The 20,767-nt window shown below is 40.8% G+C and overlaps 1 pseudogene; it reads right to left on the bottom strand.

Annotated features, from left to right (window-relative positions):
* Positions 1 to 16,985: 16,985 nt before the first annotated feature.
* On the bottom strand, positions 16,986 to 19,161 carry LOC149266256 (putative polygalacturonase At1g80170; annotated as a pseudogene).
* Between the last annotated feature and the right edge of the window lie 1,606 nt (positions 19,162 to 20,767).

Here is a 20,767-nt window from a genome sequence, read left to right as displayed (position 1 = left end):
GATTGCATGGCTTGCCAAATTCTATTGTTTCAGACCAAGACGTTAAGTTTACAAGACATTTTTGGCAAAGCTTATGGAAAAAATTAGAAAACAAACTAAACTTCAGCTCAGCTTATCATCCACAGACCAATGGTCAAACCGAAGTGGTGAACCGAGGTATGGGAAATCTATTGAGGATTTTGGTTGGAGAAAATTCTTGACAGTGGGATCGTGTGCTTGCACAAGCGGAATTTACTTATAACAATTCACCCAACTGATGTACGAGCAGTAGTCCTTTCCAGATCCTATATGGAATGCACCAACGTGTCGTACATGAGTTACGAGATTTGCGATAGTTTGAACACAGCAATGCTGATGGTGAAGATTTCGCAAAGGCAGTCAGCGATCTTCAAGAACAGTTGAAATTAAAATTACAGGATAGTAGCCAAAGATACAAGAAGAAGGCAAATTTAGAAAGGAGGGAGGTACAATTCAATGTAGGAGACCTGGTATTAGCACACCTATGCAAGGACAGGTTCCCGACAGGAAAATACAACAATTTGAAATGGAAAAAAAAATTGGGCCTTGTAGGATTCTTTAGAAGTTTTCTGCAATTGCTTACGAACTACAGTTACCCCTAGGTATAGGAATTTCACCAATTTTCAATGTAGAAAATCTGTACCCCTACAATGCGGTGGATGACAAAGATAGTTCAGAAAGAAAAACATGGGACACCTAGAAAGGGAATGATTTGTATATTAAACAAATGCCCCCAGCAAAGCCTCTAGATATCGTACAGATCCTAGATACCTAGGTGGCCAGGCGGACTCGAAGGAAGGAATATTTGCAGTACCTAGTAAAGTGGAAGGGTCATCCTATTGAAGATATTTTTTGTTAGATGTTAGACAGATTCAAAGCATCAGGTACTCTGTTGAAGAGCTCATGGACAAGAGCCATGAATTTAATTTACCCCGGTAGCTTGATGCAGGAGCATTAGAATGAAGAGGTGAGAGTTGGGAAATATTTTTGTTCTGTTTTAATTTGTTTCATTTAAAATTAAGGCTGACTCAGCCATTGTTAGTTCTTAAATTAGGCAAACAGATTAAGTTAGGATTAGTTAAGAACTGTTTGAAGAAACTGTTGAGCAACTGAAAAATAACTGAGGAATAGTTCCTCAACTGTAAAAGAAACTACTAATAATGTATTGAAAAGAAAAGAGAGAGAGGGGGAGAGGGGTTCTTCTTTTTTTTTTTAGCCAGATTAGAATGTGTTTGTAAGCCTATGGGCATAGTGTAAAAGAGGTCGCTGGTATTAGAAGAGCAGGCCAGAGAGAGAGATAGGGTCTCAATATGTAATCCTTTGTTTATTTGCTATATGCAAAGATTAATTCAAATCAATATAAACATGTGTTTCGAGTGATTGAATGATGAATTCAATGTGAATCAAAGTTTTTGTACAATATATATATGCAGGTGAATTTGGAAAATAGAAAGAGTGATCCAGGTGGATATTGGTGGCCACCTGCCAGGTCCACCTGGACCCCCACCATTGTCTTTCTCAGCATTTCAGTTTCGTTAATTGTAGCACAGTTTACTATTTTTAGCAGTTTTTCGGGTCCTGAACTTCCGGAGCCGTTTTGAGGCCCTAAACGACGTTTTTTTGGAATTCTGGGGTGACCGAGCCCTATGTTGCCTCCCAAAGTGGTAGTACTCGGATAGATCTTTCTAACGAGCTATCGTACGCGTCAAACGGAGATCGTATGCCAAAGTTACGACCCCGGGAAATTGATGTACCAATTTACCCAAACGGGGCCCACAATTTGGCGTTTCATCTTCTAGGGTTAGGTTTCGGTATGTGAAGGGTGTTCCATTGTTTCTCAACAATAAATAGGCCTTCGAGCCTCATTGTAATACAGTTCAGAACAGTTCAGAGGCATGTAGCCATCACATCTCTTCTCAGAGATAAGCTACCATCGCCCTAGCTAGTTTATTGCCATTTCTGTTTGTAAGCATATGTCAGTATTTTCCATTAATGAAATGAAGTATTATTTCCGCTGCATCTTTGTGTATATGGTTATCTCTGTAATTTGTTGTGTTCCTGCTTAAATCTGGATCAGTGGTATCAGAGCGGTCTGCTTTTTCTCTATTTTTCTTTGCATGTCCCCAACAAGGTCGGGATATAAGGAGTTAGGGCTTGAACTGGTTGAACCTTTGCAAGACCAGCCTCGCAAATCCCGACGGCCTCCCATGGCGGACGAGAAGAAAGACGAGGGGGCAGGAGATCCCATCAAAATCTTGCTCGAAGAAGCGCTCGAGCGACAACGGAATGCAATGATGGACAACTTTGCGCAGATCCTTCAGCGGCTACCCAGAAGCGGCGCATCGGCTTCCAGCAGCTCCTCTGGAAACACCACACCCTTTAAGGTACAAGTTAATTTTGAAATCCCCATATTCGAGGGTCAGATAGACGCCGATGCCGTAGATAAATGGTTAAATCTGCTAGAGGGTTATTTTTCTGTTCATGAATTTTCGAGTCGGGAAAAGATTGTTTTTGCTCTTCTCAAAGCAGCCCCCCACGTCAAGGACTGGTGGGAAACCTACTGCGAGCAGAAGGATGAAAGTACTGGCTCACTATTTTCAGCCGCACCCACCTGGGATTCGTTCCGGGATGCCATCAAGGAGCAGTACTACCCTGTCGGAAGCTATGAGGATGAATACATAAAGTGGACCACGCTGCGGCAGGGAAGGGACCAAGATGTGCCGGAGTTCACCAATCTTTTCCATACCCTTCGCACAAAGTTGGGTATCAAGGATTCAGAGCAACATTTGATACTCAAATACCGTGGCTGCCTGCACAAGTACATCCAGGAAGAAATACAGTTCCTAAACATCCCCTCGCTCGGCGCAGCATACCGGTATGCCGTCAAAGTCGAGCAGAAGTTTAAACAAAAGAAGCGAGACTTTGGATCTGCGAATCCAAAGCAGGGGAAAGGTGCCCCTAAACAACAGAACAAAGGACAAAGCCAAGGCGGGACAGCCCAAGACAACCAGCTGAAGCTGCAAGCAAAGAGCAACGCCGCGAAGCCGAGAAAGGACACTAGAAAATGGTGCGAGTTCCATAAGAGCTCCACTCACAACACAAGTGAGTGTCGGGCCAAACAGTCACTGGTGGCTGAGCTAAAGGTTTCAGAATCAGATGCATGTTCCGACTCTGAGTCAGAACCCGATAAGGGGTATGAAAAAGGGAAGCAGATCATTGATGCGGATCCCAGCGCCACTGTTGCTACCGCAAAGATCCAGAAAAATGAACCCGAAGATCCAGAGGAGGAGGAGCGTCTCTTCCACTCCCAGATGTGGGTCAAGGGCTCCCCGATACAGTTCATTGTTGATAGCGGGAGTCAAAAGAACCTCATTTCGGCAGAGGTCGTGAAGCGGTTGGGCTTACCGACCACAGCACATCCACAACCATACACCATTGGGTGGCTTTACCAAGGGCGAGATCTTCGCGTGAGCCAGCAGTGTCGCCTTCCATACAACATCAAGCCCTTCACGGATGTGGTATTGTGTGACATTGCTCCCCTTGAAGTTTGTGATGTATTACTAGGACAACCATACTTGTGGAAGCGACATGTTGTGTATGAATCAAGGCCCCGTGCTGTTATTATTACATTGGGAAATAAGTTGTTCAGGATACCAGAGGTACCACCACCTGCCGCCATCTCTTTGATTACTGCAAAACAATGCAGTAAGATCATTTCCAAAACCAGGAATTTGTTTTCCTGATGATACGCCATCAAGTGAAGAAGAAGACAGTGGCCGCGGCCTCCAAACGAGGTCCCTCTGCACGGCAGCTACAAATGGACAAGATTGTGGAGGAGTACAAAGACATCTTCACCTCCCCGGCAGGGGTTCCTCTGCACTGTCAAGTCAAGCACTCCATTGATCTGACCCCAGGTGCGCCGCTACCCAATGGACCAATTTATCGGCGCTCCGTTCTGGAGAACAATGAAATCAAGAGGCAGATTCAGGAGCTCCTACAGAAAGGTCACATCCGTCCGAGTTCTTCGCCCTGTGGGAGCCCGATAGTGTTGGTACAGAAGAAGGATGGGACGTGGAGACTCTGTATTGACTATCGGGCACTGAACAAGATCACTGTCCGTAATAGGTACCCGATCCCGCGGATTGATGACCTCCTAAACCAACTAAAGGGGGCGAAATATTTCAGCAAGATCGATCTGAAGTCAGGATATCACCAGGTACCAATTGAACCCTCAGATGTGTGGAAGACTGCCTTCAAATCCAAGGAGGGCCTCTTCGAATGGTTGGTCATGCCTTTCGGATTGACGAATGCTCCTGCAACCTTTATGAGGCTAATGGATGACATCTTGCGGCCATTCACCAACTCCTTTGTAGTAGTATACTTGGATGACATTCTGATCTTCAGCCAGAGTTGGGAAGAGCACCTCCACCACATCCGACAGGTTCTCCAAACACTGCGGCAACACAAGCTATGTGCCAATTTGGAGAAATGCACTTTTGGCATGACCGAGGTCCAGTATCTGGGATACATCATTGATGAACAGGGGGTGCATGTCGATCCAGCCAAGGTCCAAGTCATTCGGGATTGGCCCTCTCCAACCACTCTAACAGAGCTCCGCAGCTTTCTAGGTCTTGCCAACTTCTACCGCAGGTTTGTGTTGGGATTTTCTCATATTTCTTGGCCCTTGAGTCAAGTCACCAAGGGCGGGGCGAAAGAAAAATTCTTTTGGTCTGAATCTCAACAGAAGGCATTCAGGGAGTTGAAGGATCGCCTCTGCACGGCACCAGTGCTCGCGTTACCAGATTTACAACAACCATTTGAGGTCGAGACAGATGCCTCTGACTATGCTATTGGGGCAGTCCTTACTCAACATGGACATCCAGTGGCATATCACAGTGAAACACTTTCAGACACAGTCCGGAAGTACCCCACTTATGATAAAGAGATGTATTCCATTGTACAGGCCTGCCGACAATGGAAGCATTACATTTTGGGGAAGGAAATGGTCATCCACACAGACCACCGACCTCTGCAATTCATACAGACCCAAGGGAAATTGCAGAATGATCGCCATCAGAAGTGGTCTACATACCTGCAACAGTTTCACTTGAATATCAAGTATAAAAAGGGCAGCACCAATAATGTTGCAGATTGCCTCAATCGACCACCGATCATGGCGCTAACCACCATGCTCAACTCTTGCGGGCACGAGACTTCTGATTGGCCACTTCTCTACAAAAGCGACCCAGAATTCGGCCACACATACCAGACACTCTTGGAGGGTCGACAGGTTGCAGATTTTCACCTCTAGGATGCCCTATTATGCCACCTCGGTCACCTTTGTGTTCCTTCAAGCGAGCGTGCCAAGATGATTTGGGAAGCACACTACAGTCGGGCTGCTGGCCATTTCGGGGTCGAGAAAACAGTGGCAGTACTGCAAAACTATTTCTATTGGCCGAATCTTCGACAGGATGTTGGGAAGTACATACGATCATGTACTGCCTGTGCCATTGCCAAACCGACCATTAAGAAGCAAGGCCTCTATACCCCGTTGCCTACCCCTAGTCGACCTTGGGAATCCATCTCCATGGATTACATGTCAGTCCTTCCTTCCACTAAGCATGGAAATGACTGTGTTTTTTTGGTCGTCGACAGGTTCTCAAAGATGGCCATTATGATGGCCTGCAAGAAGAATATCACAGCAGAAGCCACTGCTAAACTCTTCTTTGAACGAGTGTGGGTGCACTTTGGGATCCCATAGTCTATCATCTCAGATCGGGACAGTCGGTTTCTCAGCACATTTTGGTCCAGTCTCTGGTCAATGCTGGACACCAAACTCACGAAGTCCACAGCCTTCCATCCTCAAACTGATGGCCAAACAGAGGTTGTCAACAGGATGATTGTGCACATTCTGCGCATGTATAACTCAAAGCATCCACGCACATGGGATGAGAGCCTCCCCTATGTTCAGCATAGCTACAACCGAGCTCTTCACAGCTCCACTGGCCATAGCCCTTTTCAGGTGGGTTTAGGATTCCAACCACTATGCCCCATTGATGTGGCCATGCCACTTGCAGCTACTCACATGAATTCAGCTCATGTCCAGTCCAAAACAGATAAGGCCACCAGCTTCATTGAGCGCATCCAACATATTCGCCAGTAGGTCCATGACATTCTTGAGAAATCAAATGCCAAGTACAAGCAGCGACATGATCAACACCGGGTGCCACACAAGTTTCAGGTGGGCGACAAAGTCTGGTTGCATTTGCAAAAGGAACGCCTTACTGGAGCCTATCGGAAATTGAGACCACTTCAATATGGTCCTTACACCATTACTAAGGCTATGGGAGACAATGCATTTGAGCTCAGCATTCCCCCATTCCTTGGCCTGCACCCAGTGTTCAATGTGGACCGCCTTCGGCCATACTTTCCACCATTGCTAGACACATCCGACATTGCAGAACAGCTCAAACCCACAGAATTAAATCCAGATTGCATGGAACAAGCTGCAACTGATCGGATCATGGACACACAGATCAAGAACACTCGCCAACAGCATATCCAACTGTATCGAGTTGTCAAAGCAGGCCAACTCCTTCAGCAGGGCAAGTGGCTCACCAGGGAACAAGTTCAGCAGAGGTTTCCTCATCTCATGGAGGAGCTCAACGCAATGGGGACCATTGCTTCCTAAGGGGGGAGGAATGATCCAGGTGGATATTGGTGGCCACCTGCTAGGTCCACCTGGACCCCCACCATTGTCTTTCTCAGCATTTTCAGTTTCCTTAATTGTAGCACAGTTTACTATTTTTAGCAGTTTTTCGGGTCCTGAACTTCTGGAGCCGTTTTGAGGCCCTAAACGACGTTTTTTTGGAATTCTGGGGCGACCAAGCCCTATGTTGCCTCCCAAAGTGGTAGTACTCGGATAGATCTTTCTAACGAGCTATCGTACGCGTCAAACGGAGATCGTATGCCAAAGTTACAACCCCGGGAAATTGATGTACCAATTTACCCAAACGGGGCCCACAATTTGGCGTTTCATCTTCTAGGGTTAGGTTTTGGTATGTGAAGGGTTTTCCATTGTTTCTCAACAATAAATAGGCCTTCGAGCCTCATTGTAATACAGTTCAAAACAGTTCAGAGGCATGTAGCCATCACATCTCTTCTCAGAGATAAGCTACCATCGCCCTAGCTAGTTTATTGCCATTTCTGTTTGTAAGCATATGTCAGTATTTTCCATTAATGAAATGAAGTATTATTTCCGCTGCATCTTTGTGTATATGGTTATCTCTGTAATTTGTTGCGTTCCTGCTTAAATCTGGATCAAAGAGGAGAGCGAATACATAGAGAGGAAAGAGTGAGAACGAGGTAGAGGATCATGATGGATCATTGAATCCATCCGAAGGAAGGACCAAAGAAATGCTTGAAGTGTTTTTGATTAAAGAATTACTGAGTTTAAGCTCAAGAGAGAAGACTTGCATGGCGGAATAGCGAAGGGCCAAAACCATTGAGGAACTTGAAACCATAGAGAAACACTGGTGAAGTGTTAAACATAAGCTAAACCATAAACATGCGAAGTGGGTGGAGTACTTGCAGAGTTTTATGTTTATGTTGAAACACATCATCGGTCAAGCCAACAAAGTAGCAGATGCGTTAAATAGGAGGAATTTGATCCTACAGGAAAGTACAATACAAGTATTAGGATTTGAACATCTTAAGGACTTGTATGAGGTAGATGTAGATTTTAAGGAAGCTTATGAAGCTTGCCGAGATCCATTGTTGAGAGATAACAGTTCATGGCTGGACTATAATATGCAGAAAGGGTTGTTGCTCAAACGAGGGCAGTTGTGTATTACGGAGTGTTATATGAGAGAGAACTTAATCCAAGAAAATCTTAATGGAGGTTTAGTGGGGCATGTTGGCATAGACAACACCTTGGGTCAGTTGAACCACTTTTAGTACTGGCCAAAGATGCACAGAGGTGTACAAAGGTTTGTGACTAGATGCAAAGTGTGTTAGCTTGTAAAGGGACACAACCAGAACATAGGATCGTATACACCCTTACCCATTCTGAATAGACCATGGGACTCACTCCGTTTATACTTTGCCTTAGGTCTGCCAAAGACACAACGGGGATTTGATTCCATCATGGTGGTGGTGGATCGTTTCACCAAAATGGCACATTTCATTGCATGTAGGAAAATGAGTGATGCCACACATGTAGCGCATTTGTTCTTTACTAAGATAGTTAGATTGCATGGCTTGCTGAAGTCTATTGTTTCGGACCGAGACGTTAAGTTTACAGGACATTTTTGGCGAACCTTATGGAAAAAATTAGACAGCAAACTAAAATTCAACTCAGCTTATCATCCACATACCGATGGTCAAACCGAAGTGGTGAACCGAAGTATGGGAAATCTATTGAGGAGTTTGGTTGGAGAAAATTTTCGATAGTGGGATCATGTGCTTGCACTAGCGGAATTTGCTTATAACAATTCACCTAACCAGAGTACAGGCAGTAGTCCTTTCCAGATCCTATATGAAATGCACCAACGTGTGGTACATGAGTAACGAGATTTGAGATAGTTGGAATGCAGGATTGCTGATGGTGAAGATTTCACAAAGGCAATCAACGATCTTCAAGAACAGGTGAAATTAAAATTACAAGACAGTAGCCAGAGATACAAGAAGAAGGCAAATTTAAAAAGGCGGGAGCTACAATTCAACATAGGAGACCTGGTATTAGCACACCTATGCAAGGAAAGGTTCCCAATAGGCAGATACAACAACTTGAAATGGAAAAAAATTGGGCATTGCAGGATTCTTTCTAAGTTTTCTATGAATGCTTGCGAACTGCAGTTACCCCCAAGTATAGGAATTTCACCAATCTTCAATGTAGCAGATCTGTACCCCTACAATGCGATGGATGAAGAAGATAGTTCAGAAAGAAAAACAAGGGACACCTAGAAAGAGGATGATTCGTATATTAAACAAATGCCCCCATCAAAGCCTCTAGAGATCGAACAGATCCTAGATACCTAGGTGGCTAGACAGACTCGAAGGAAGGAATATTTGCAGTACCTAGCAAAGTGGAAGGGTCATCCTATTGAAGATAGTTATTTGTTAGATGGTGGATAGATTCACAGCACCGGGTACTTTATTGAAGAGCTCATGGACAGGAGCCATGAATTTAATTTACCCTGGGAGCCTGATGCAGGAGCATTCGAATGATGAGGTGACAATTGGGAAATATTTTTGTTCTGTTCTAATTTGTTTCATTTAAAACTAAGGCTGACTCAGCCATTGTTGGTTATTAAATCAAGAAAATAGATTAAGTTAGGATTAGTTAAGAACTGTTTGAAGAAGCTGTTGAGCAACTGAAAAATAACTTAGGAATAGTTCCTTAACTGTAAAAGAAACTACTAATAATGTATTGAAAAGAAAAGAGAGAGAGGGGCAGAGGGGTTCTTCGTTCTATTTTAGCCAAATTAGAATGTGTTTGTAAGCCTATGGGTAGAGTGTAAAAGAGGTCACTGGTATTATAAGAGTAGGCCAGAGAGAGAGATAGGGTCTCAATATGTAATCCTTTGTTTATTTGTTATATGCAAAGATTAATTCAAATCAGTATAAACATGTGTTTGAAGTGATTGAATGATGAATTTAATGTGAATCGGAGTTTTTGTACAATATATATGTGCAGGTGAATTTGGTGAACACAATGAGAGGAAAGAGTGAGAACGAGGCAGAGGATCATGATGGATCATTGAATCCATTTGAAGCAAGGACCAAAGAAATGCTTGAAGTGTTTGTGATTAAAGAATCACTGAGCTTAAGCTTAGGAGAGAAGAGTTGCATGGTGGAATACCCGAGGGCGAAAACCATTGAGGAAATTGAAACCGCAGAGAAACATTGGGGAAGTGTTAAACATAAGCTAATTCATAAGCATACGAAGTGGGTGGAGTAGTTGCAGAGTTTTACGTTTATGTTGAAACACATGATCGGTCAAGCCAAAAAAGTAGCAGATGCGTTAAATAGAAGGAATTTGATCCTACAGAAAAGTACAATACAAGTATTAGGATTTGAACATCTTAAGGACTTGTAAGAGGTAGATGTAGAATTTAAGGAAGCTTATGAAGCTTGCGAAAATCAATTGTTGAGAGATAACAGTTCATGGCTGGACTATAATATGTAGGAAGGGTTGTTGTTCAAAGGAGGGTAGTTGTGTATTACGAAGTGTTCTACGAGAGAGAACTTAATCCAAGAAAAGCATAATGGAGGTTTAGCGGGGCATGTTGGCATAGTCAAGACCTAGGATTAGTTGAACCACTTTTACTACTGACCGAAGATGCGCAGAGATGTACAAAGGTTTGTGACTAGATGCAAAGTGTGTTAGGTTGCAAAGGGACACAGCGAAAACACAGGGTTGTATATGCCCTTACCCATTCTTTACAGACCATGGGACACAGTCAGTTTGTACTTTATCTTAGGTCTGCCGAAGACACAATGAGGATTCGATTCCATCATGGTGGTGGTGGATCATTCCACCAAAATGGCACATTTCATTCCATGTAGGAAACCCAGTGATGCCACACATGTAGCGTATTTGTTCTTTACCGAGATAGTTAGATTGCATGGCTTGCCGAAGTATATTGTTTCGAACTAAGACATTAAGTTTACAAGACATTTTTGGCGAACCTTATGGAAAAAATTAGACACCAAACTAAACTTCATCTCAGCTTATCATCCATAGACTGATGGTCAAATTGAAGTGGTGAACCGGCTTCTGGGAAATCTATTGAGGAGTTTGATTAGCGAAAATTCTCGACATTGGGATTGTGTGCTTGCACATGCGGAATTTGCTTATAACAAATCGCCCAACCAAAGCACGGGCAATAGTCCTTTCCAAATCCTATATAGAATGCACCCACGTGGGGTACATGAGTTATGAGATTTGGGATAGTTGGAATGTAGGAGTGCTGATGGTGAAGATTTCGCAAAGGAAATTAGTGATCTTCAAGAACAGGTGAAATTAAAATTATAAGACAATAGCCAAAGATAAAAGAAGAAGGCAGATTTAAAAAGGCGAGACATACAATTCAACATAGGAGACCTGGTATTAGCACACCTACACAAGTAGAGGTTCTCAATAGGTGAAAACAACAAGTTGAAATTGAAAAAAATTGGGCCATGCAGGATTCTTCTGAAGTTTTTTGCGAATGCTTACAAACTGCAGTTACCCCCAGGTATTGGAATTTCACCCATTTTCAATGCAGCAGATCTGTACCCCTACAATGTGGTGGATGACAAAGACAATTCAGAAAGATGAACATGGGACACCTAGAAATAGAATGATTCATGGATTAAAAAAATGCCCCCAGCAGAGGCTCTAGAGATCGAAAAGATCATAGATACCTAGGAGGCCAAACAGACTCGAAGGAAGGAATATTTGCAGTACCTAGTAAAGTAGAAGGGTCATCCTATTGAAGATAGTTCTTGGTTAGATGTTGGCCAGATTCAGAGTGTCAGGTACTCTATTGAAGAGCTCATGGACAGGAGCCATGAATTTAATTTACCCAGGGAGCCTGATGCAGGAGCATCCGAATGAAGAGGTGATAGTTGGGAAATATTTTTGTTCTGTTTTAATTTGTTTCATTTAAAATTTAGGTTGACTCAACCATTGTTAATTCTTAAGTTAGGAAAATATATTAAGTTAGGATCAGTTAAGAACTGTTTAAAGAAACTGTTGAGCAACTAAAAAGTAACTGAGGAATAGTTCCTCAACTGTAAAAGAAACTACTAATAATTTATTGAAAAGAAAAGAGAGAGAAAGGGAGAGGGGTTCTTCTTTTTTTTTAATCTAGATTAGAATGTGTTTGTAAGCCTATGGGCATAGTGTAAAAAAGGTTTCTGGTTTTAGAAGAGCAGGCCAGAGAGAGAGACAAGGTCTCAATATGTAATCCTTTGTTTATTTGTTATATGTAAGGATTAATTCAAATCAGTATCAACATGTTTTTTGAGTGATTCAATGATGAATTCAATGCCAATCAGAGTTTTTGTACAATATATATGTGTAGGTGAATTTGGTGAACACAAAGAGGAGAGGGAATACACAGAGAGGAAAGAGTGAGAACAAGGCAGAGGATCATGATGGATCATTGAATCCATTTGAAGGAAGGACCAAAGAAATGCTTGAAGCGTTCGTGATTAAAGAATCACTGAGTTTAAGCTTAGGAGAGAAGAGTTGCATGGTGGAATAACGGAGGGCCAAAACCATTGAGGAACTTGAAACCACAGAGAAACATTGGGGAAGTGTTATAAGACCCAAATAATAGAGGAGCGAAAGATTGAAGAATCAGTGCTCAGGGACCATTGGATCTGACAGATCAATGGTTGAGATCTGATTGCAGAGAATGGGTGGAGTTATAAATATCGCATCGGAGGAAAACAAAGGCATGAATAACCCTGACCTCAAGCGATTACCGATTGTGATCAAGTGATAGAGCAAGGACCGTTAGATCTGTGAGGAGGGTCAACGGCAGGGATTTAATCGCAATATTATTTTTGGGGAAGTGAATAGACCTTGCCTTAAAGAAGTGCGACAGCGATGCCGATGCGACCAACGAAGTGATCGCATCGCAAACATTAGCAGTGTTGTATTGGCAAAAAGGAATACGACATGTGATATGGCAGACCCAATAGAGTTATAAACACAGTGTATATGGTTTGAAGTCCGATTTCATTTATCGCATATCGGAAGCAGAGGAGGAATGTGTTAAAGAGACCTGTGAAAGTTGGCGACTGCGATTAGCAATAAAGGAGCCTCGAGAACTGTGCAAAAGCTATGGAATAGGCGGAAAAAGGTATAAATGACATGTTTTATGTGTATTTCCCTTATAAAGGGTTTATAATGAAATAAAGCATCGATACGTGGTTTTCATGTCTAAGTCCAACCTTATCATAAGAAAACATGTGAATTGATTATATATGTGACATAAGGGTTAACGAAAGGTTTATGAGGGTGAATGATTCTGATAAAAAGAAAAGGATGGGTTTATCAAGACTGGGCTATTGTAATGAATTTGTTCCACAAGGTTTATCTAAAGGGGCCTTAACCATAATGTTTTGAAGACTTGTACACACAGGTAACCCTATTTCAGGTTGTACTGCATAATTAGTGTCTAGGTCAACAAGAACATTAGTTGTCGTAGCTTTTTCCAGTGAAATACTAGCAAACATGAGCAATCTAATGTGACTGAACTAAAAATGACTGACATAAATGACTAATTTAGTACCGGGTTAAAATATACGACTAGGAAATAAGTAATACAATTAAAATTTACTAATATTAATGACTAATTTAGTCTATGAACAAAAATACAACTACATGCCAATTACTCTAATAATACAAATTAGTCATTTATGTTAGTCGTTTTAATTGTGTCACTTTGACAATCTAAACTTACAAGTGAAAGGGGACTCAAAGGTTGTTGTAGATTAACTAAAAGGTTATACTTCCTTAACCACCTTTTTGTTGGATTAGTGGATGATTAGAGCTATGGAGTTAATTAGAATATTGAGGGTTATATCCTTTGATCACATCCATAGGAAATTCAATTCAAAGGCTGACAAATTATCCAAAATGGGAGTGGGCTGAGAGCTGGGTCAAATACCTTATGAAAAATAACTACAAGGAGAAGTGTTAGTTGGGTCATATCCATTGAAACTAGTTTTTAACTTGGATATCAAGTTGTTTATCTAATATAAAAAAACATTATGAACATAAAAGCACTAGGTTTTTATGAAATTGTTTTAAATCTTATGGAAATTTTGATATTGTTGGATATTAAATATATTAGAATATTGTATTATAGAAAGAAGGAAACTATTTTAACATCCACGAGGCTAGATATAGCCTATTTAGTCTTTTTTATGTGAAGCTTCACAATAAATGCTCCCAGATTCTCGAAACCCCTCGCTAAATAGATTATCCCAAGAGCTAGCTGCGAGAATATCTGCATAGCTTTCCCTATTGGGTTTGAAGACCTCACATTCTAAAATGAAATATTTTTCCATTTCCCCTTTTCTAGAAGAACAAAAAATGAATGCTCTTTCCTCCCACACTTATTTGGCCTTTTCCAGCGCCCTGTATATATTGCTAGATATTAGACATATTAGAATATTATATTATAGATGTGAAGTAAATTTAATATATCTTAAATGACTTAAATTTCAGCTTTGCATACCCAGATGCGGGTGCATTAACGGTGTGTTAATCACATTGCATGCGACAGGGGCAGCTGTCCACCCACTTGGACGGATCTAGCAGTTCGCGGTAAGTGATATCAAGGCATTAATGGTTCATTCGGCTCGAGGTCTGCAAGTAAGGGAGTTAATCATGGCGCGCCTTAATCACGGCTCATTCGATCCGAGTTCTTTAGGTGTTGGTAATCTGGTTTTCCTCTGTTTGTTATGCCTTCGGCACCCCTGCGCGGCTCAGGGTGTATGGAAGCCCCTCTGGCTTCCTAACTGGTCTCAATTTGCCTGCTTCTGGTATATTGATTTGGTCTTCTCTGCCGGTGTCTGGTGTATTGAGTTGGTCTTCTTCGCCTGCGTCTGGTTTATTGATTTCGTCTTCTCCGCCTGTGTATGGTGTATTGATTTAGTCTTCTCAGCCAGTGTCTGGTCCGCTCATTGGGTTCATTCTGCCTGTGCCTGGTTTTTTCAACTGGTCTACTCCATCTGTAGTGAGTTTTGCATTTGGGTCTACCACGCAGAGGTCTGGTCCTTGAATTGGATTCAGTCAGACTGTGTCTAGCCGCCTTACTCCCAGCTTTAGTCTCCCTGCTCATATAAGCTGCCTGTGCATCATGTCATGGCCCGTCGACGCGGCGTCCCCCGACGTGGTAGTAATTCAGGCTCTCGTGGAGGTTCTCGGGGTCGTGGTGGTTCTGCCCCTCAACGCATCACTCCTTTAGCCTCTGCCTCTCCATCCTCTCCGCCCTCTGATCATTCTCAGTCCTCCCTGAATAGCTCCTTTCAAACCACCCGGTTCAAGTTCAGAAGTAGGCTCAATAAGCCTCTCATCTCAGCCACTATTACTCTTATCTTCTCGTAGGAGGAAGATGAGCTTACAAGCTCGGATGAAACCTCCAGGGCTCAGTCTCAGTCTCAAAATTCAAGTGATTTTCAGGGTGACATGGCTGGAGTTGTCCTCAATGACACTTCCGTGCAGCACAAGGAGGGCCTTCAGGAAGACCTTCAACCCCAGCCAGCTTCACCACAAGAGAAAATTCTTGCTTGTGAGCCAGCGCGTCTCGCAGGAAGTGTTCTGAATCTTGTTCTTCCTCCAGGAGGCAGTATGATGGAAGCTAAAGACAATGTAATGGTGACCTGGGTTGGCTCCCCCAACCAGGCAAACGTGGACGAGACAGGCTCTCCTCCGCAAGTTTAAAGACTCCTGGCTCCTGTGTCATGACAGCAAGCTATCCTCTGATTTATGGTACCTATGTGAAGTTCCCATGGTTCATGGCTTCTTTTGATATCAGCATGAAATACTACAGTCTCCAGGTCATAAGTCTGGTTTTGAATCTTTTTGTAATAGAAATTTTAAAGGACAACATTTTTGTAAGTGATCAGCTACCTCTGAAGCTTCGATCACCTATAGATCAGTTTAGTTTTTGGTCTCTCAAGCTCACTACAATTCTCGCTTCTATGACTCTCATTTTTGTAAAAGGAATGCAGTTTGCTACCTGCAATAGTCTTTTTGGCGGAGGGCAGGCTACAGCCCCCTAAGAGGTTCAATCCTCTCTGTAAATATTTTTTCCTTTTATCTTTTTAATAGATTAGTCTTTATACAGACAAAAAAAAAATCAGCTTTGCATTAATATTAATTCAGAAATAATGTTTTTTTCATTATTGGAAAAAAATAGTATGCCATTTCCTGCCACCTTAGTCAATAATTACTTAATTCATCAATCAATCACTACTAAAGACAAACCATTTCAAATTTATTCAATCTAATTCCTCAAGTTTCATTACACAGAAGGTGTTTCATAATGGACGGTTTCCCTCACCCTTTCATCCTCTCTTAATGTCTAATCCAGTGAAAGGTATATGAAAATAAATAAATGATGAACATATGGATCTTGAGCGGCTTAAGAATAGTTGCAGTAGATAGAAGCCGCCTAACAAGGGTTTGAGTCCGCTGACATGGATAATAGAGCCGAGGGAAACTCAGAGTAACGATGGGTTAAGGTCCAATGAAAGCCTAAGAAGTTGCAAGTTGGGGAAACTAGGTTGTGTGAATAAAGGTCAAGGAGAAGAAATAAGTGGTTGCTTCTTTGGTCTTTTTGTTTTCACAAGAACATGTGTGAATTGGGATTCCAATATAGATCATCGACCAAAAATGGCAAGAGAAATGATGGGGTGCTGGATTTAGATATGGATTTGGTGGAAGGAGGATGAGGAGAGGGGGGATGTCATGATGGTGGTGAAATTGTGCATGGAATTGGTGAACGAAATAGTAGGTGTTGGGGAATGTAGGAACTTGGTGGTGGAATCGTGTATGGAATTGGTGAAAAATGTAGGAGGCATTTGGGAATGCAAGAACTATCCAAAGAAAGAAAGTGCCAATCTCGTGAGAAGGCTTGAATTATTGGCACCCATGTTTGAAGAATCAAGGGAATGAAGGATCCCCTGCTTAAGGAAAATACCTTGTAGGCCTTGCAATATTTGTGCTCGTTTCTCAAACAGGTTGCAGAAATGCTAAAGTTTGGCCACAAGGGTAGCAAGTTGTTCATGGTGTTCTAACTTCTCTACCTTTAATTTTTGTTAATTTTGAAATCCATATTTAGAACTTCAAATTAAACTTACTCGGATTTCAACATCCAAAGGTTAATGTATTCATGGTGAAGAGACATTAAACACTTGGTAATGAATCCTTAAAATACTACATTTTACTTTCAAACACTTCACAGGACAGTTATCTGGGGTATCATCATTTATTCTCTAAGAAACTATGATTATTATGTATCTCTCTTGTGGCTCTCTGCACTTTGTGGTGGTTTAGAATGATGAATTACTAGTCTCCAGTGGACATAATGAATAGACATAACATACATGCCAAATCTTGATTCTAAGCCCATTTGTTGTATTCTGGAGAAAGGCACCATGTACCATCACACCAGCCACCTGGGCCTTTGCGCTACCCTCACCCAATCTTCCACTACTGCTGATATCAAGGATTTCCCATGTAATTACAAGATTTTTCAATGAAATTCTAGATTCTGATAATTTTATTTACTTAGTTCAGATTACCTAATCCCATGACCTGGTCTACAAGTTATGTTTTCAGTACAAATGTTAAATGAATCACTCACAATGGAAATGCAATCATCCCCTGAATCACAGCTTAAATAATCTTCAAAGCACTAAAGTAAAAATTATTGAGTCATGGGAAGCAACTATTGAGGCGTATTTGCAACCACTGGGACAAAGTTCTCATGAAAGTTCAAAGCACAATTGTAGAAAAAAACCTACTAGGCAAGTTAGTGGTCTTGCTCCAATGGACTTGGAAGGCCCTAATATTTAAATATCAATGCGGGGAATGGATTTTGAAGGTTGTGCAGAGCTAAGGAAAGAGAAGTAAATGGTCTTGTGGAGATACCTATTCTAATAATGGTATTCCTAATCACCACATCTTAGAAGCACTAACATGAATACCATCTGTATTAACACTATGAGTAGGTGCAAGAACCTTGAGATGTTCTGTAGATTTCTTCTACCCCAACACATTTTCTGAATTTTATATGCATATTTTGGCTATTCTATACAATCAGGTTCATCATTCTTATATTGTCTCATAATTCGAATCTTATTGCCTAAAAGACTCAAATTTTCCATAGCCTAAGTCCATTTAGACTGTCACACAACATTTTAATTTCAAAAGCACATTGCATCGCAGTTGGTTTTCTTTTATTACAAATTTAAAAGGCATCAAACTTTTCTTTCTCTCTTAGGTTCAGCTTTCAAAGGACAAAGGGGTAGAGGAGGTACATACAGTTGCAGTTGATTGGCATGGATGTAATAGAGAAGAAAAATATCTATCATGAATTTATATATTTAATGCAAACCAGCTTAACTTTGTATAATTTACTCTTTTTGCCAGAGATTAAGCTAGAAATGAGAGGGACAAAAGGAAGGCCAAAATGAGGAATTAATGCAACAAAGATTTAATAAAGCTGGGAGTTACTTTCTTTACATTTATTTTCTTGATTTTGCAAGATTTTTCCCACCATTTATCTCCACTACCATAATTTGTCCCTGCACTCTCTATTGTCAGTTCATCTACTTCCTTAAAATGAAGCCACTTCCTTCTACCTAATCCACTCCAAACCTTGGGATATGCAAGGGCAATGATTGTTCCAAGCACCTAGGGAAGCCAAATTGAATAGGAAAAGAATATGAATTTGACAAATATCAAAATTGAAATCCCATCTAAGTACTCTATATAAGAAAGGATTGTACATGCATAGTCACTAAGTATTTGCAGGGACCAAATATTTTTATGGGATTCACATGATACCTCTTTCCATGGGCACAAGGAAAACTACAATAGGCGATGAACAAGCCTTTCCCCATGCATTCTTAAATTCCTGAAACACACCACTCATCATAATTCACTAATATTCTAGAAAAAAGTGCTCCAAATTAACCATGATGCCCAAAAGAAAATATTTTACTACAAATCAAATTTATGTGGCCATTAACTATTTATGCAGGAAATTTGATGGGCACCCAATCATTCCTTTGAAAATTATAAGTGTATTCATTATTGAACTGACATGTCAAATCAACTGTTTGAGCTAATGGGATACAATTTTATGTTTCAATTGATAATGGTCATAGTCATCCTTGATTATTTTTGTGCACACATATTGAAATTGGGTAAGTTGTCCTTGATTACTTTTGTGCACACATATTGAAAATGGGTAATGGTTAGAGTCGTCCTTGATTATTTTTTTGCACACATATTTAAAATGAGTCACCCTCAATATGGGTTTTCTTGCATTTACCACATAAAATCACCAACATGAGAAAAATGCATTTAACAAAATACACTCTTCCATCCCATTCATTATAGCACATGATTTTGTTGACAAATGAATCAAGAGAAAGAGAAACTGTGGAGCTCTAGGTTATCTTTGCCTTTAATTGCATCAAATACTTATCAAAAATAAGAAATTGTGGAGCCATATAGCTTCTATGCTCTATATAGAAGTACATAATAATGATGGCATGTTAGGATGAAATAACTCTTGGAGAAAGAGAAGGATGGGATGTATGGAACCAAATCCCACAAGAAAAATCTTGTGAGGCATAAATTTATGATAAAGAACAATGAAAAGCATAAAGTTATGATTAGGGACAATGAGTGGGAGTCTATCATGAAAATAGGGATGAGCATAAATTTATGAAATACAATGAGAAATGGAATGAAATATTTAAAGTGAGAGATGAACCTAGAGAAAAATTGGAAGAAGTCACTAATTCACTAGAACAAGTGGTTATCTTCTTAAAAGGTCAAGGTGTCAGATAAAAAAAGAAGAATAGGAATAAAAGGTAGAGAAATATACTTACGTGAGTTACTTCCCACCATTATTTATGTAAGAGCAAAATCGTAAATGTGTATACATCTCAATTTGTTCCAAAGGAAGACTATATGATTCGATTTTCCTATTAATCCCTGTTTCTTTATCATTTAACAATGCAAGTTATAATGTTTTATGTAATTTTTTATAGAGCATAATTTCTAACTTGAGTGGTAAACATTAAGCTTCCCTGCAACACTTGTTTAAATAAATTGTTTTTACATTCTATAGATTTGCATATAATAAAAATCTAACTTCCTCTTCAGTGTTCCCTTCCCCTACTTCAAAGGTAATGCTAGTTTTAGTGATTATCTCTTTATGATTGAAAAATCAAAGTTTCATTATAGTGATTCGTGACTAGCCATCATGTTAGTATCATTGGTTTACTCCCATTGTTTCTCTAGTGAAACTTGGTAGCCAATTTCTACATTTTTAGGGAAGGGGGAAAGTTATTTTGCTTTTTAGAAGGCTATCTAGAGGTCTTTGGCACGGACAAAAGAAGAGCTTATGATAAATCATCACTTCGACAAGCGCTTGAATGAGTCATGAGTTCAAGCCCCCTTGGTAGATCTTTAATGTCTTCCCCAACCTCGACATTGGTTGGGGCATTATCAGTCACCTCCACCTCGATCTCCACTGTTGCCACCATCTACTCTTTGCCTCTATCGCTTGATCCTGGTTAGTATAATACTTACGGAGTTGGTATTCAAAAGCTTTTTCTCAATACAAAAATATGTAGACATCATCTTCATGTAGAGAGAATTGCATCAAGACCCTTTTAAGCCTCAAGACGATTGGAAAGCCCAATGCTTATGATCTTGTATGATACTAGTTCCTGACAATAACCAATGGTGGAGCTTGTGAATTCATTGGCAAAATTGAGGTAGAAAGAATCCTTTGTACCTTCATGGATACAAGTTCAACCCAAAATTGTCATTGGTTTCAGTGGGCTTGGATCTCCTAGGGATTTGAAGCTATGACATTGTGTCGTTCAAAGCCTCCCTTGCACACCAACTCGCTCAAAAAATGTCGATGATGTGGGTGATTGGTTTGAAGAGCCTATTTAGAGGGTTGAATCTATTAAAAATATTGATGTCAAAGAT

Source organism: Pinus tabuliformis, chromosome 6 (assembly GCF_031772625.1).
Source record: "Pinus tabuliformis cultivar Carrire ecotype Pingquan chromosome 6, CPIR1, whole genome shotgun sequence".
Classification (NCBI taxonomy): Eukaryota; Viridiplantae; Streptophyta; class Pinopsida; order Pinales; family Pinaceae; genus Pinus; species Pinus tabuliformis.
The sequence above is the reverse complement of the archived record's forward strand: the minus strand, read 5'-3'. Positions and strand labels throughout refer to the sequence as shown.